We start from the raw sequence: 17003 nt of genomic DNA on the forward strand, positions 1-17003 counted from the left end.
AATTAAACATTTTTGTAAATATTATGTCAGTTCTGGAAGAAATCATTTATTTATATATCATATAGTCACAATTAATATGATAGGCAAGTATTCCAGGAAGGGTACAAAATTTTAAGCCCTGCTGAAGACATTTTTGCAACCACTGCAGATAAGCTCAATACATTGATCCACATTAATTTAGTCATGTATTATTTCATTGCTTTATAGAATTAGTTTCCAGTTGTCTCTGAGTCAAGAGCTAACATTTATACATTAGAATCATCTGGATTATCTAGAGTGTTAATACTCCTACATATCAATTCTATATGCAGAAAAAGTTGTAGGCAAATACTGCAGTGTTTTTGTGTCTACTTTTACCGGCATTACATAAACTAAAAAATAATAATAAAATAACATTAATAAAATATGAAAATGATAAAATATAAATCTTGAAGATGGATACTATCTTTGTTATTTAGACTCTATAGACTATGAAAAGCATACATCTGGTATGTATCACGTATAGCAACATGGATAGTAAAATGGTTACATTGATACTAGGAAAATATACAAAGTTTTCAAGGAAAAACCACCTTGTAAGGCAGCGCCTTTGAAATCAAAAACCAAACCAGTTTATCTATTCCAGAAGGAACAGACTCCCAACTAATAAGACAGCCCTGTTTCAACCTGATTGGATCTCCTCAGTCCCTTGTAGGGAGTGAGTTTGGCTGAGTGAGAGGCTTGTGACTAGGGTCTGGAATAAGAGTTCTCCTTATGGAGACTGCCAATAAAGGTCACCATGTAAGTTTGTGGAGTCTTATAGCCATGGATGCTCCACTAAAGGGATTCTGGGAAAATATGCAAAGTTTTTCAGGATGGGATAAGGAAAACCATGCCTCTTTTAGCTACCTTGTAAGGCAGCTCTCGACACCAAGCATGACTTACAAGAAGCATCGCTACTAATCAGAACTACCAGAAACATAATACAAAGTACTTGAGAAGAAAGCGAACAGCTGTGTATGAGTGTAAAGTCATGCAAATAGGGCATATTAACCAAAAGTGGGTAAGTGTTCAATAAGACAGATTTAGGTCAGGTTTACATCTCATTTTTTTCATATGCTGAGTGTATATGCCAAGAAAGCTCCAGTTGAATACAATCAGAGTACCCATAGACTTATAGTGGCAGATGGGGGCATGTGCGATGTATACTGGGGAAAAAGCAGGATGGAAAGACATAACAAGCTACATTTTTCCATCCTGCTCCCTCCTGTTGAACTGAAAATCTCCTTTTACAGTAGAGCTAAGGCAACTAAAACTTTCTAAAGGAAACCCTAGATCTTATTATAATATATTGAATACTAAAGACATCAGTTTTGTACCAGTTTCCATTTGGAAAATAAATAGCTGTCTGTTCGGTGAATCATATTGACTGCAGCTCTTTTTTTATGATTTATGCACTAGTGTTCCAGTGTCCACATCAGCTTTAAGAAAGCTGTTTATCATGTTTACTGGTAAAATTGGGTTTTTGTCATTCTGTTCTTGTCATTTTTATTGACATGAATATAGTGTATAGTGTTTAAAATGTTACACTGTCTTATTCACATAGAGCTGGTAACAAAAGGACAATGCTAAAACATAGTCAATCAGACGATAATTATTAAAGTTTCATCTGACATAAAATAAAAATTACATTAAAAATGAAATATTACATTTTATGTCTAAATTTAACACTAATTGTAATAATGTTTTCATCATATTAACGTTTCTAGATTATTAATTTTGTGGATATAGCAAAACAATTTTCATACTTTAAAAATAACTGTTTGTAGAAAACAACTAAGTTATTCTGCCAGTATTTCTATTTATCTGCACACTAGTTTTTATGTTACCTATGCATGGTGGTGCAGTGGACTCATTATATTTTAGACCATTCAAGAAAGAGGTTCTGTGGACAAGAGCCACAAATAACATGTGGGACATTACAGAGATTTAGCCCTAAGTTTCCCAATGTAATCTCTATAACCCATAGTTTAGATAAAAAGATATGTCACTGTATTCTTGAGAAGTAATACAATGCTAAAATATTAACCCTTAGATCTAGACTTAAATGCAGCAAGTATCAAACCCTAATATGCTTTTTCAGTAATAGCTAATAAGCATTCCTCCATGATACCCATGAATATGGACAGAGATTATTAAAATGAAACCATTCCATTAATAGAAAAATAATGTTTCTAACAGTTTTTCTCCAGTGAATTGCATGGACCATTTTTTTTTAGTTTTGATAAATGAATTCTATACACTCAAACATTTTATTACAAAACGAAAGGTAAGAATCCTCCAACGCTCCAAAAACTATAAAAATACAAGTTCCGTTATTCCATCAAATTAAAACAGATACATATCCACTGCAGTGTAGATCATGGGTGGACCTACGCAATAAGAGCCGCAAGTGAAGACTCGAAATGCGTAGGTCTGCCCATGATCTACACTGCAGTGGGTATGTATTGTTTTTATTTTTAAGGTTTAATAAAGGAGCATGTATTTTCAGCGTTTTTTGGAGTGCCGGAGGATTCTTCCCTTTTGGAAACCATGCATTTTTTTTCCTGTGCCCATTCCCTCTACTCCTTTTTTTTTTTTCTCCTTGCACAGATTCGGAAGGACAAAAAAAGTGATGCAAACTGAATTACAGGTGAGTTGACTAGTCACATGTGTTTTCTCTCTGATAAATATGTTTTTTTTAAATATTCTATTACACACATTGTAATCTGAACTGTGTATACACTGTATATCCAATACTTCAATTAAAAGGATTGAAGGAAAACATTTGGCAGCTTGGCCCTCCACAGAATGAGAAGAAGTGACGTGGCAGTCAAACCTTGCATTTGCTTTTAGTATTGTTGCTTTTGTAGGAAACTGCTGGTCGGACTACCTGGCTGAAACTTAGAAAGACAAATAAAAGCATTTTATGGAGAGGATTGAATGTACTCTGGAATAGCTGCTCCGCGAATAATGATCGTACAAGACGACATGACATTTGTGCTTGAAAGAAACAGTCCTTTCACAGAGATATACAATGCTTCTGATAGCATCTGAGTGTTCAATATGATTAAACCCCTCACATAAGCCAGCACACTTATTCCGGAGCAGCAGCAATTTCTTAGACCCTTTTTGCCATATTTTTTTGCCTGCATGACTGCAGTGATGACTGTTTTTAACATTATTTCTCCCCCTTTCTTTATTTCTGCATTCCAGCTGTGGAGATGAGAGCCTTGATAAACACAGATATCTCTGAAAGAGTAATTTTCGAGAATTTTCCCCGGTCTGCAGAAGACTGATGCACATGGTCGTCATTCTCAAGCTTTATTTTAACAACTTGTGTTGGTGCAGCCTTAAAACATGCTTTTTATGAGTTCCAAAATTACCTACCAGAGAAATTAAATAAATATTTACTGCTCCCATAGAAAATGCATGAATCGACAGATAAAACCAGGACTCTATTAAGAATGGTAGACATGTATGTAACATATTTTTAGATGACAGCTTTACTTTAAGATAAATAAAGGAACATACCAGAAAATTGCTGAAACATAATTTGTGCACCAAAGCCCTCTCTGAAATAGAGGTCCCTTATCTCTGTTATTACTTAAGGCTCTATCCGAGGTCTATGGACTATTGGTTGTGGTTGTCGGCCAATGGCAAAACAGTCATGAAGTATAAAAGTATCTGATACAACCATTAATGTTAGAAACATCAAATTTGAACACCAATAAATCCTTTAAATCTGCTCCACATTAGTGAAGATTTTTATTTGAGTGCAATAAATGAACAGAAGTATGTAGCCTAGGAAAAGGGTTACCAGGGCAATAAATTTTGCATTTTGGAATTTAGAGTCTGCAATGCTCATTGAGAACATCCTACTGTAAATTGAGAAGCCCTGAAAGAGAACTGTAGTCCAACATCAAAACACAGGCATCACTGTACATTGTTGGTTCGGTTTCAGGTAGCTTTTATCAAGGCTTCTTCGCCTCACCCAGACTTGCTCATCGCTACTAGAGTACAGTTAGTATACTGCAAGGGCGAGGTGTAACAACCGGTAATAGCACCATTCAGGTAAATGAAAGTAGGTGATGTGATCAGCTCAAAAAACTGATGTGTTAGCAACACATTTTTCATTGAACTTAAAGAAAATATAATAATCAGAGGTTTTAGATAATAAAATAGTGCAAGGTAAGAACCAGGAAAATGTCCAATTGTTTCAGTGTGAATCAATTTGGCTCCAATTGTCCTAGGGATTTGGTATATAACCCCTTCTATTCCTCTCATAGAGTTTCCATGAAAAGCTCCCATTGTTTCATGGTTTCCCTCACAAAATACACACAATTTACACATGATTGAAGCTGAAAAGAGGTCATAGGATCATTGACCTTATAACATGTCTTACAACATAGTCTACTTTTGTATGTCTTATAACACAGTCATAACAGTTTTATACATACGGGGGACATTTATTAAGGGCTATGCCCCAGTTTACTGTCAAAATTAGCAAATTCATTTTAGTGCAAACTGCTTGCACGGGTATGTAAGAAGTATCTTAGACACTTTTATGTGGCATGCAACCATTTTCTGACGCAGCTGCACTAGTCATCATGCAACACAAATTAGGGGGCGTTTTGGAGCCAAGTCAGACCGTGCACCATATTTATAATGCAAAGTCAGACAGAAGTCTGCCACAAACCCTATGTTAGAGGTGTACCACAAAAATAGTTAGTGAACTGTGTGGGGCCAGTGCAGGGAGCACAAGGTTCATGATTTCTGGCGCACGTTCTTCATGAATCTGGCGCACTCTGCACTATACACATCACACAAATCACATTTAGTGCAGCTTGCACCACTCTTTGTGAATGTGCCCCACTGTCCATTACTACTGGTTATCAGGTAAAATATTCCACCAGAGCTCTAGTTGCCGTTTTTACTCTCCTCCTGCTACTTCACACCAATCCAATGGCTTTTGACTCACTATTTCTTCTGCCTATAACGTCAATGTTTACTTTATGCTTTCTACCCATCCCTGGGAATCATATCTAAAAATATTTATGAATTCATATTTCACCTCATAATATGATATTATTAATTGATCAAGACAAGAGGATGCATTATTGATAGATGGTAATCACTGAATACTTCTAAAGAAATAAAATCCTTCCCATAATGTATAGTCTAATAGCTTTTGAGAAATATGAACCTCTTTTATCAGCAATATCCAGATGACCCAGCATGGCCTATTCATGAAACATAGTATATCACCCATCCTAAAATCATGGTACAAAGAGACAACTTTTAAGGTGGATCACACATATTTTATTCTTTCTGATAAATATAATAGTTACTCTGGCAGTACGTGAACAGCTTAGATTACTAGAAAGCAAATGTCAATTTGTCATTTTCCTTTGGTCATCAGCTTCAAAGTTGGCTTCTGCAATTTAATATTTTGACAAATAATGGCAATTCTTTATTGATCTTTTAAAAAAAAGAACAAATGCGCCACACAAAAGTCTCCCCTCCACTCACAACATATATGAATGAATGGCGTTTTTAAACTAGCTCTAAACAGTCTTTAGATTCTCTAGTTTATTCAAAAAGAGCAGGCATTTTTACCTTCTTCTGCAGAAGAAAAAAAATGCAATTTTAGAATACATATATAATGCATATATATATGCAGGAGAACCTGGGATGAGGGGCAGAGTGTCAGCTCGAGACCCTCCAGGACAGTAGGACAGCAAAAAAGAGTAAAAAAAGCGCACACCTCGTATAATATTGCTAGAGAAAATATATATAGATCGTGGAGTCAGGTGGTAGTTGCAAGACTCTCATCTGGGATAGAAGATGTATACGCTTATCTGATGATTATGAGTGAGGCAGCCAGTCGGAGATAATCACGTGCATCCAAAGACCAGGATTCCGGTGTCGTGAGAGAAGCATACACAAAGACCTGAGTCGGGTGGTGGACCGGCTCTGTTGCAACTCAAATAAATAGCAGGATATATCCGAAGATGCTTTTATTATGAACACAACTACGCGTTTCGGCTCTGTACCGGAGCCTTCGTCAGGCTTAACATAAAATTACATATCCAAACAATGCAGTAATATATACACATATTGACAACCGGAAGTACATAAGGTGATGACGTGGATTACCGGAGGTCAAAGGTTGAACGGTTCCGTTTGTGAATGAAAAACTTTAAAATATGGGAGAAAATGTAGGGGGACATGAAAAGGATTTAAAACATAATGCATAAAAAGCATCAATCAATGAAAACTTAGTAAATAAAACACAATATTCAAGAGTTATATAAAGGGCAACATCCGTGTCACAAAATGTTTACATAAAATTCATAAAAACTTAGCTTGGGGAAATGTGTGTAAATGTAAACAAATGTATTATAGCATACGAGCGGGGGAAATGGTAAATATAAATAGATGTACCCTTAGATCGGACCGGAATCCTGTGGATGACGATATCACGACGGGTGGACTACGGATTGCGAGAGGGGTCAAAAAGGAAAGAATGTCAACGCTAACTGGAAGAATGAGATCGTAGCTCGGAAAGATGATGTGAGTTTGATTGAACAGGGGGCAGCGGGTCCATGGAAATGAAAAGTGTGTATGGGTTGTATGATTTGGGGATGGAACTCTAGATGGATTCTAAGACTTCGTTGAGACCATTGGGGCACAATGGGGCAGATTTATCAAGCTGTCTGAATTTCAGAATATTTCTAGTTGCCCATGGCAACCAATCAAAGCTCCCCTTTGAAATATTCATGAGCACTGGTAAAATGAAAGCTGAGCTGTGATTGGTTGCCATGGGCAACTACAAATATTCTGACTTTCAGACAGCTTGATAAATCTGCCCCAATGTGTTTAATTTAGATATCCAATACGATTCTCTACGGTTCAACATTTTTACACGATCAGGTATATTTTCTGATATTCGTTCAATTGGTGTAACACGGATGCAATTGAAGTTGCCCTCGTGTTTGAGGGAGAGGTGTTTAGAGTGGCTTTGTTTGAGAAATCCAATTTTTGTTTTATGCCGATGACCACTGAGCCTCATTTTGAGTGACTGCACTGTGTGACCAACGTATTGTTGGCCGCAGGAGCAGTCTATCAGATATATTACAAAATCAGAAGAGCAGGACAGACTGCTCTTTATTTTAAAGGTTTCTCCCGTGTTTTTTGATTTAAACATATTAGCCCTGTTGTTGATGCTGTCACAGCATAAGCATAGTCTGTGTCCACATTTTTTAACCCTGATTGTATCTTTATGTCTCATACTCGTAGTTTCGTTGGATCTCAAGCGACTGGGGGCTACCAGGTTCTTGATGGTTGTAGCCTTCCGGAAAGTAATCATTGGCTGTCTGGGGTGTATCTCCGGTAATCCACGTTATCACCTAACGTACTTCCGGTTGTCAATATGTGTATATATTACTGCATTGTTTGGATATGTAATTTTATGTTAAGCCTGACAAAGGCTCCGGTACGGAGCCGAAACACGTAGCTGTGTTCATAATAAAAGCATCTTCGGATATACCCTGCTATTAATTTGAGTTGCAATGGTGCCGGTCCAGCACCCGACTATATATATTAACATCCAGGTTTATATGCCATTGTTTCTTTACATTAAAATCATTATTAAAGCTTTACTCAACTTTGACTCACAAGATATAGCTCAGCATTCTCCATTTTAAATTACTTCTATTATGAGTAGCTCTTATATCCATAGATGTGTTGAATAAAAAACAAGTGGATTTTGTAAATTTGTTTTAAACAAAGCAAGTTTGATACGCTTGGATTGCATGTGTTGTATTTTTTATAGGTTTACTAATTGTTCAGACAACCAGTCCTATGTCCCTGCTCTTATGCCCATTGCACAATTACCCTAAGCTTTCTATAAGAAAAAGGAAGAAAGCAGGAGAACATTATTTATTAAACATGTGCAACATTTCCATAAAGGAGTCTTTATGAAGCAAATTCTATTTATAACCAATAAATAAAATACGTTATTTATAGGTAATAGGTGGGGGAGACTCTTCTGTCATCGCTTATCAGTTGTTTCACACTATGAATAAGCAATAAGTAGACAACTCTCTCTGTAGTGTTGAACATTTGGCAACAAAGAAACACCTCAAACCCACTGTCAAGTCTGGTGGGCTTGTTTAGCAGATGCAAGTCCTGGGCACCTGGCAGTCATCAGATCGAATGTGAACATCCCCTTTATATTGTAGAATTAAAAATCTGTAATTTGAACAGGATTTACCGTATTTTCCGGGCCATTAGGCGCACCGGAATATAAGGCGCAACAGTCCGACGCCGAGAAGAGACGCGGAACGCGGGGAAGGTGAGCGGGGAAGGTGAGGGGGAGGTGGAGAATAGCATACTTACATAGGTCCCCGCTACCGGAGACAGCAGATCTCCAGCGGGAACTGCAGACCACGCGGCAGAAGTTGTTCATGCCGCGTGGTCTGCAGTTCCCGCTGGAGATCTGCTGTCTCCGGTAGCGGGGACCTATGTAAGTATGGTCCGCTGCCCTCATTTAGGGCGCACCGGACTATAAGGCGCACATTGGATTTCCAAGGAAATCCAAGGCTTTTAAGTGCGCCTTATAGTCCGGAAAATACGGTACTTTCTTATTCTCATTAGATCCTCTAGTATATTTATTATTAGTCCCGATTTTTGCAAGAAAACAGGATTTAATGTGCATATACCCAGAATGAGCAGGTGAGTTTAAGAACAGAACAAACCAAGGAGGTTAACAACCAAAAAAAATGCAATGTCTATAATGGGATTTATACAGTGAGTACCATAAAAGTGAGAATATAAGAAGTGATGTGCTTCTATTCCCAAGGAAATGTGTTCAACCTTTGTGCTTTAAGTCGCACAGTAAATCTTTCTGCTATAATCTTTATTTCTGCTGTCCGTATATACTGCATACCATGAGCTGTTGGAAAATCTTTTCATTATTGCAAGAACACCTCTTAATCACAGTCTTCGAACATCATTATTTTACACTCTGTACTTTAAATTGCTCAGTTACTATGTGGATGTGCTTGATCTAAAGGAGAAAAGATCAAAAAGAAGGCACATTCACTACCTGGCGGATCAGAGTATCCCCTCAGTGCAGAGAAATACAGAGAGCAAACTGCTCCCCTACACTGTGTATATGTGATGTATTTATATCTGGACAACTAAATCAAGGGTCCATCCTCTACATCGAGAAGAAACAAGGTATCTCTATGCCAACATAGAATGGCGTTCACTTCTGTTTAAGCAGCAAGACTCAATGTAAGCTTATTACTGAAAATTGATCACTTATAGAGGGTTTTATTCTTACTGCCATATAATATTTTGGGCAGAAAAGGAATTTTTTTCCCCCTATGATAGAAAATTGAAAATTGCTTTTTACCTCATGGAGTTTTATTTTCTTCCACAACTACATGGTAAGTGAGTTATTTGACTTTGGGATTTAACAGATAGGTGTTAAAGTATAATAGACTAGGCCCGTCTATCTTTCAGCAAACATAAAAGATGAACTTATTGAATATTGTTATGAATGGGTCTAAATCTGACCATTATAGAACCAAACAATCATTTGTTCTTCTATACATTCTAGATTTCTCATGTGTAAATAGAATCAATTTGGGTGAATTAACTGATAATATGGAATAAAAGAGCACCAACCAAACGTATACCCGCGAGAAATCCATAAATGAAATTTAAAAAAGAGTGTAATAGTGGAAACCACATTTATGATAAGAGGTTTGCTATAGAAGAGTTAGTCCAAGTGCACCATGTACTGTTAGCATATAATTTGGATTATAATTATAATCCTTCATGGTATCGCAATCCCCATCATATACTATTTACAGCAATTAGTAAGTAAATAAGTAGTAGTAAGCAAATGAGCCCAAAGCTCTAAAATTTGATGAACAAGTTCTATATTTTGAAAGTCCTGGTGCACAGCCAGGAATTGTGATAATTTTTTCTTTACTCCATCTCCAAGCTGGGTTCGGAAAGGCATGAAGGGGGATAGTGCCCAGTGATCGAGTAGGCACCCAGCGCCTGTGCATTAGCCCATTCAGGTGTGGGTTATATTGTAAACCAACAGTTCTGGCCTAGAATTGTCTGCCGGATGATGGATATATCTGGAGGCCCAATGTATACAGTGCAGCTGGAGGGGTGGGGTTTAATCATCAAGGTTGAGCTGACACCTCCACATCAGTATGAATGTTACCATACTGACCCTCTGAAAACTGAACCTATGGATAGACCAATTGCATCAAAACCCTTTCATAGATTTGGACAGTGAATTTATACAAGTAGACTTTGATCAGAACAAACAGAGAATATCCTAATTATAGAAATCTTTATAAATGTAAACAGAAAAAAAAATGCATAGGAAAATAAGAAAGTGTGTAATCTGAAGTATACACTGTAACAAAAAAAATTCTCACATATATACTTCGGTTTCAACAGGCTAGAAAATTATGATTCATTCATAATTGCTTGACTTATAGAGGCTGGTTACTTGTTGGAGTCTTGAGAAATATATATTTAGATAGACATCTTATTGCACATTCTAAAACCTTAATAGTCGTTTGCCGGAGGCTGGGATGAGTCATAATAGTCATATTAGAATGGCTTTTTCTTGCTGTATAGATGCTGTCATGTTACAGAGAATTTCACAGTATCTATTCTTTTAGAGGATCTGCTCTGCACGGTATTGTGTATTTTTGTGAATTTTCACAGAATGAATTCCTGTCAATCAGCAGTGATTTATTGACTTACTGTAGTTTAGCGCAGCACATTGCTCTATAACAGAGATTATTAAACATCCCCTGTTAGAATTTCAGAGGTCTAGATCTCTTTAGTCATTCTGATTTCATGTTATTTACATTTTAGTTTGTGAGTTATGCTTCTTACATCTTTTATGCATTGTGCCGGTGGCAGCTATTCCATATGAGTTTTCTATTATAAATATGTAAAGATGTAAAAATTTCAGCACACCTGCCAATCAATTATACATGGACATTGTTTGTAGCTACCATTTATATATACGCTTATATTCACATTCTATGAATCTAGAGAGAAAGTAAAAAATAACTTTACAGACTCCTACAGTGCATAATATGTCACATTAATCCTTCATGAGTATATCTAACACTCAACCACAGAATTAGAAATTTGAAAAGCATTGGCAAGAGGACAGCCTCTGAACCTTAAAGGGGTATTCCTACGAAGACAAGTTTCTTAAATGTAATCAGGATAACAAAATAACACATTCTCTAATTGACTGTTATTAACAAAAATGCAGCATTTCACAGATATAAGTCCAACCTGTCTCTTCCAGTCCTGGTGTACACAGTTTAGTTTTAGTCCAACCCTTTAGCTCCTCCCCTTGCATTGCAGGACGTAGTTCTCACTGATTCACGCTCACTGACTTCCTGCCAGCATGTACACAGCGTGAGGAGAGCTACAAGCTACAAGCTACACCAACAAGAAGCACCAACTAAGGCTTCATGCCCAAGAACGTAATCTGTTTGATACCCATATGTTATTGGTGTGTTAGTCATGCTCACATGCTTACGACAATAGAAAAGGACTGCCCTGGCTGCAAATACGGCCAGGAAAAGGACCTTCTCTATAATTTACAACTATGTCAGCTCATGTATGGGGCTGTGGAATCCAAGACCCTGGGTAAAAAACCCATAGAAAGATATAGGGAGGTGTGCTAGTCAATGAAACAATGCCTAGCACACAGCTCAAAACAAGCCTGAGAGTGAAATATAGCACACTACAATGAGACGGAAAGCAAAAACAGCTGATTAGTGGTGATAAAAGAAATAGGTAAAGTTTTCCAACATAACAAGAGCAATTGATTTCTGAACAAAATAAATCAAAACCAAGTAGAAGAAAAAAATGAATGAAAACCCTCAAATTATCTGTATTAGTCCTGTTTTGAGGTAAACTGTACATATTTTAATATATGCACTTCAGGGGCTGCTGAAGTGGAAATAATATAAATATGATTAGGAAATAACAAAAACAAGTTTCTTAAATGTACTCAGGATAACAAAATAACACATTCTCTAATGCAATGTTATTAACAAAAATTAAGCAATGCACAGATATAGTTCTATAAGTTCTGGGTTTAGGGTCGGTAGACATCTCCTTCTTCTGTCAGACGCTGCACTGAGCTCCTCTCTGCTCTATGCCTCCCCACCCTTGCATTCCAGGACCAGTTCACACACACTGACTTCCTGCCAGCAAACAACACATCGTGAGGGGAGTAAAGCTACAATCTACAGAAAGAAAAGATCTTCATCCAGGGAAAGGTGAGGGAGGTAAATGGCAGAGCTGTGTATGTTATGGCTGTGATAGTAGTGCTGAAATTGTCATGTGTAATATGCATCTCATGGATGTCATCATCTCTGTCTTTTATCTTTTTCTAATTATTAGATACTAGTACAATATTCAGAAGCTTAATGAAAGTGTATAAAAATCGGTACCCTGATTACCTAACCCCATTGTCAGAACACAGAGCTAGATGGATCATGAAGTGCCTGCTTAAAGGGCACCTACCACCACAAATCTACCTATAAAGGTAGATCGGGTGGTAGGTGAATCAATGGGACGTGAGGATAGCCCTTTTAAGGGATAATCCTCGCGTCCCCGCACTTTTTTGGAAACTTTTATTACCCTAATATGTAAATTTTGTTATGCGGCTACTGGGGCGTGGAGTAGCCGCATCTGAGGTTACATGAGGCGGCTGCTCCACGCCCCGGTAGCCACTTTACCCCTCCTACTCACCCTCTTCGGCGCGCAGCTGCGCGCCCTTGTCCGATGATCCTGCCGTCTGCGCATGCGCAGAACAGCAGGCCCGCGCCTGCGCGGTCACTGCTCTGAAGCCGGGGCTGCACAGGCGCGGGCCTGCTGTTCTGCGTATGCACTTTACCCCTCCTACTCACCATCTTTGGCGTGCAGCGCCTCGTGTAACCTCAGATGCGGCTACTCCACGCCCCAGTAGCCGCATAACAAAATTTACATATTAGGGTAATAAAAGTTTCCAAAAAAGTGCGGGGACGCAAGGATTAGCCCTTAAAAGGGCTATCCTCACGTCCCATTGATTCACCTACCACCCGATCTACCTTTATAGGTAGATTTGTGGTGGTAGGTTTCCTTTAAAGAGTCCCCGCCCACACCCTAGAATTTTCACTGAGCAGCCTAGGGAATGATAGGAGCTAAATCAGCAATAAAATTGAGTAAAATTGTATAGTAAATATCACTAGGGGATTAAAATTTTAAAATTTTCTTTCATGGGAAAAACCCTTTAAGTAACTTTTACCAGTACCATACTTTGAATTTTGTGTAACATTTTGAATTCATTGTGATCTTGAATCCACTGTGATAAAAACTGTATTACATAATAAGTAAAGGAGTATGGTATTAGCATTAAACTGGGTTGCTGATGTAATGCTTCTAACATGTCATAATAATGGGGCCATAGTGAGTAGGAAGAAAATATAAAATGAAAATTCACAAAAGAACAGCCTTTCTCTCAGGCAGGCACATCTTTTCATCTTATTGAGCTATTCTAGTACTTTCTGGATGTACTTTTGAAAATATGTGCATTTGGGTAGCATTTTTACATCATCACACAAACAGGAAAGGCATATGTAACAGTTATCTTATTACCTCATTCATGATTCATTCATAACTTGACCTACAGGAAGGATTGAACCAAGTAAAATGTGAAGATATAATTGAAAGTGTTGTTTGTTTACACAGTCAGATGTTCTGTACATTATTTCCATGCCTCTATGTGAATTTCAAGGCGCATGCCAAGAGGGCAGATTGCGGGCAATGATTTCCTTCTGCTGAAGATTGCTATCTTTACAGCTATTGTTGAGTGGTTTAAATATATTACATGTAATTTTCTTTTTAGTGATGTTTTATTTTTAGAATATTTTAAAGGTAATGTTTTATTCATATGCTATTTACTGGTATATTGATAAATCAGATTTTTTTAAACCTTTTTAGGTGGTCAATGCCAGTAAAGCTCCAAAAAGAAGAGTGTACATCTCATTTTTGAATCAACTCCTAGTTTTGGATTAAAAAAACATAAAAAAAGATTTGCGCACCTTAAGTGTTAATAAACAGTTGAGGTACCAAAACCACCAGCACTCCAAACAGTGGCCCACATTTATGAAAACTACATGCAGTTTGCCTGTGAAGTGCGCGGAGTGCTGCAGATTCAGGAATTTTGGAGCATGTTCTGCATGAATCTGGCGCCCCTGTACTGCTCCAACAGAGTGCACCAACTTTTTGGTTCACCTTTAACATAGAGCGTGCAACACAATTCCGTCAGACACTGCATAATAAATGTGTTGCATGGTCCGACGCCCCCTTCATGACAGAAAAAATGTATTGCGGACACTTTATAAATACATGTGCAAGCAGTTTGAACTGAAAAGAATGTGCAAAGTCAGACAAAAAACTGGTGCAGTGGTTGTAATAAATGTGGGCCAGCATTGTATAACATAAATAACATTTGAATCTCACCAAGTTCTAACCAATGAGACATTTTCAGAGTAACAAGAGTTTTATTATGGGATAACATTGTAGATTAATTCCATTGTTTAAAATGTGCCCTTTAATTTACTGTAATAAAGGCTACATTTTTTAGAGCCGTAAGAAAAGATACATAGCCACAGGCTTATGGGTGCCAATGAAAAAGTTGCCCTGTTGGTGACAAACCCATCTTATTTTCATATAACTACTGCATGTATACATATCTACACTAGTGTCCAATACAGCTAGATCAAGTGACTCACGGGTGTCTTCTCTTACAGAATTAATAATAATAACAAATATAAAAAATGAATACTTTTTGGCCATATCAAAGCAGAGTTTTCTACCTAGACAACATTGACTTTTCAGTACCCCCAGACAATTAATTTGCCATCACAAATTCTTCATCTCCCTGCTACATACACATTGTCCAACTATTACTATATGATCTGTATTTTAAGGTTCCCTAAAAACTCAGCTTCAGAAAGAACACTTAAGTGCACAGATAACAGCCCTTAAACTGTGTACTGCCAGATACATATCACAGGCATCAGAAATTGGCCTAATAAGCCACTTCCAGTATGTTGTCTATAAGCTTTACACCTTCCAGATCATTATAAATTATTATTATATTATGTTTCTTTCATGGCCCAGAGTGGTTCCCTCATCCAAAAAAATCTACTTCAAAGTGAATGTAAACTAGTTGTATAAAGTCAAAGAGGCGCAGAGGTTATCATGGAAGTCAATCCCTGCCTCTGAACACCTCCTCCCCTGTGATTGGCATCATGCACCAGACTTCTGACAATCTGGATAGTGATGTCTCTTGGAGTAGGACCATCAATTAAAGTGGGCGTTCTGAGGCAATGAGAGCTTGAATTCAGTGTTTAAGTCTCTGCCTCCATGACCTGACTTACATGACCATGACTTTATACAACCAATTTACTGTACATCTCACTTAAAATTTGAATTTCTGGATGACGCCGCTACACTTGGCCATAAAAGAAACATGATTTAAAAAGTGTTCAGCTACATGACAACATACTGGTAGTGGTTTACTATGTCAATTTACTCTGACAGGTTCCCTTTAATTCCTGTGAACAATAATAATTCCTTTATTTAAATAGCGCACACAGATTACACAGCACTACACAGAGCTTTTGCCAAATCGGTCCCTATCCCCAAAGGTGAAGGGAAGAAAGGGGAGCTATAGTGGGGCGCTAATACCAAATCGTAAACAAATGCAAAAATTAATTTAGTAAATATAGAGGAATAATTTATTAATGGAAGTCCTGGATAATGCGTTTTGGGTTTTAACTAACCCTATATCAAATCATGGACAATAAAATAACAGATCATTGGCAGTGCTGTGCATAATAGCGTGCAATAAACGATTCCTCTATACTTACAAAATCAATTTTTGCATTTGTTTACAATTTGGTATTAGCGCCCCACTATAGCTCCCCTTTCTTCCCTTCACCATTACCCCATACTATACTTAACCAACCCGTTTCGGGTATTTGGTTCCTTTGGAGCTTGTGAGCAGCAGAAATACCGTGTTTTTGGCATTCGAGCCAGGAAACAATGTCTACCTTTTCTACAGCCCTAAATGGCGATACGCATTTAACAAAGAATCGACCAGGTAAGAACCCTTCTAACCTCTATTATACCTTCATATACCTTTATATATTTTTATACCAGGTCCTACCTGGCAAAGAAATATTCTGCAGTCAGCAAGTAGAGCACAGGCACAGGGCAGGAACAAACTGAACAAGAACAATTGCCAGCTCTGCTGTGCCCCCTTTCACGCCACTTCATGACCCCTTGGCATGGAGCTGGTGTAAATGGGATATTAATCACAATGTCCTACATGGTGTCCCAAACCTAAATAATGCAACCATGGTTGTCTCACAGAACAAATGCCATAATTTCTTTGTTTCTGAAAACATTTTTGGTATGGTGAAAGGATACACAGGTTATTTTAAAATAATTCTACTATAACATTTATTTTACTCTTCTATGATTCCCAGCAATACACTTTTACTTCAGTGTATTATGCCAGGCAGTTAAAAAAAAGATCTGTGGGTCGCAGGTGTTTTATGAAATGTGCTTTAAAAGAAACAAAATGGACCGAATACAGGATTTCATCACATGGACACAATGCACTAGATAACATAAGATCTGATTGATTGCACATTGCTCTTCTATTAACCTGGTTCAGAGTTCATTTATCCTGAGCAATCTAAACCTGGGATTGGGTAACAAACATTATAAATCAATTTCACAATTAATTACTTCAGTAATCTCCTTTATTTGTCATTCTATTACAAAAAATGAATGAAGGTACAACAGGTAATAAAAAAGGAAATAAAGTAAAAGAAAAGGAAGAGGTGATATTT

General features: G+C 37.5%; 1 protein-coding gene across 2 annotated transcripts in view; it reads right to left on the reverse strand.

The window, feature by feature from the left end:
• TMEFF2 (transmembrane protein with EGF like and two follistatin like domains 2) overlaps window positions 1-17003 on the reverse strand; it is a 337792-nt gene that overhangs the window by 170777 nt on the left and 150012 nt on the right. The gene's annotated exons all lie outside the window — the stretch shown is intronic.

This window comes from Engystomops pustulosus, chromosome 8 (genome assembly GCF_040894005.1).
Source record: "Engystomops pustulosus chromosome 8, aEngPut4.maternal, whole genome shotgun sequence".
Lineage (NCBI taxonomy): Eukaryota > Metazoa > Chordata > Amphibia > Anura > Leptodactylidae > Engystomops > Engystomops pustulosus.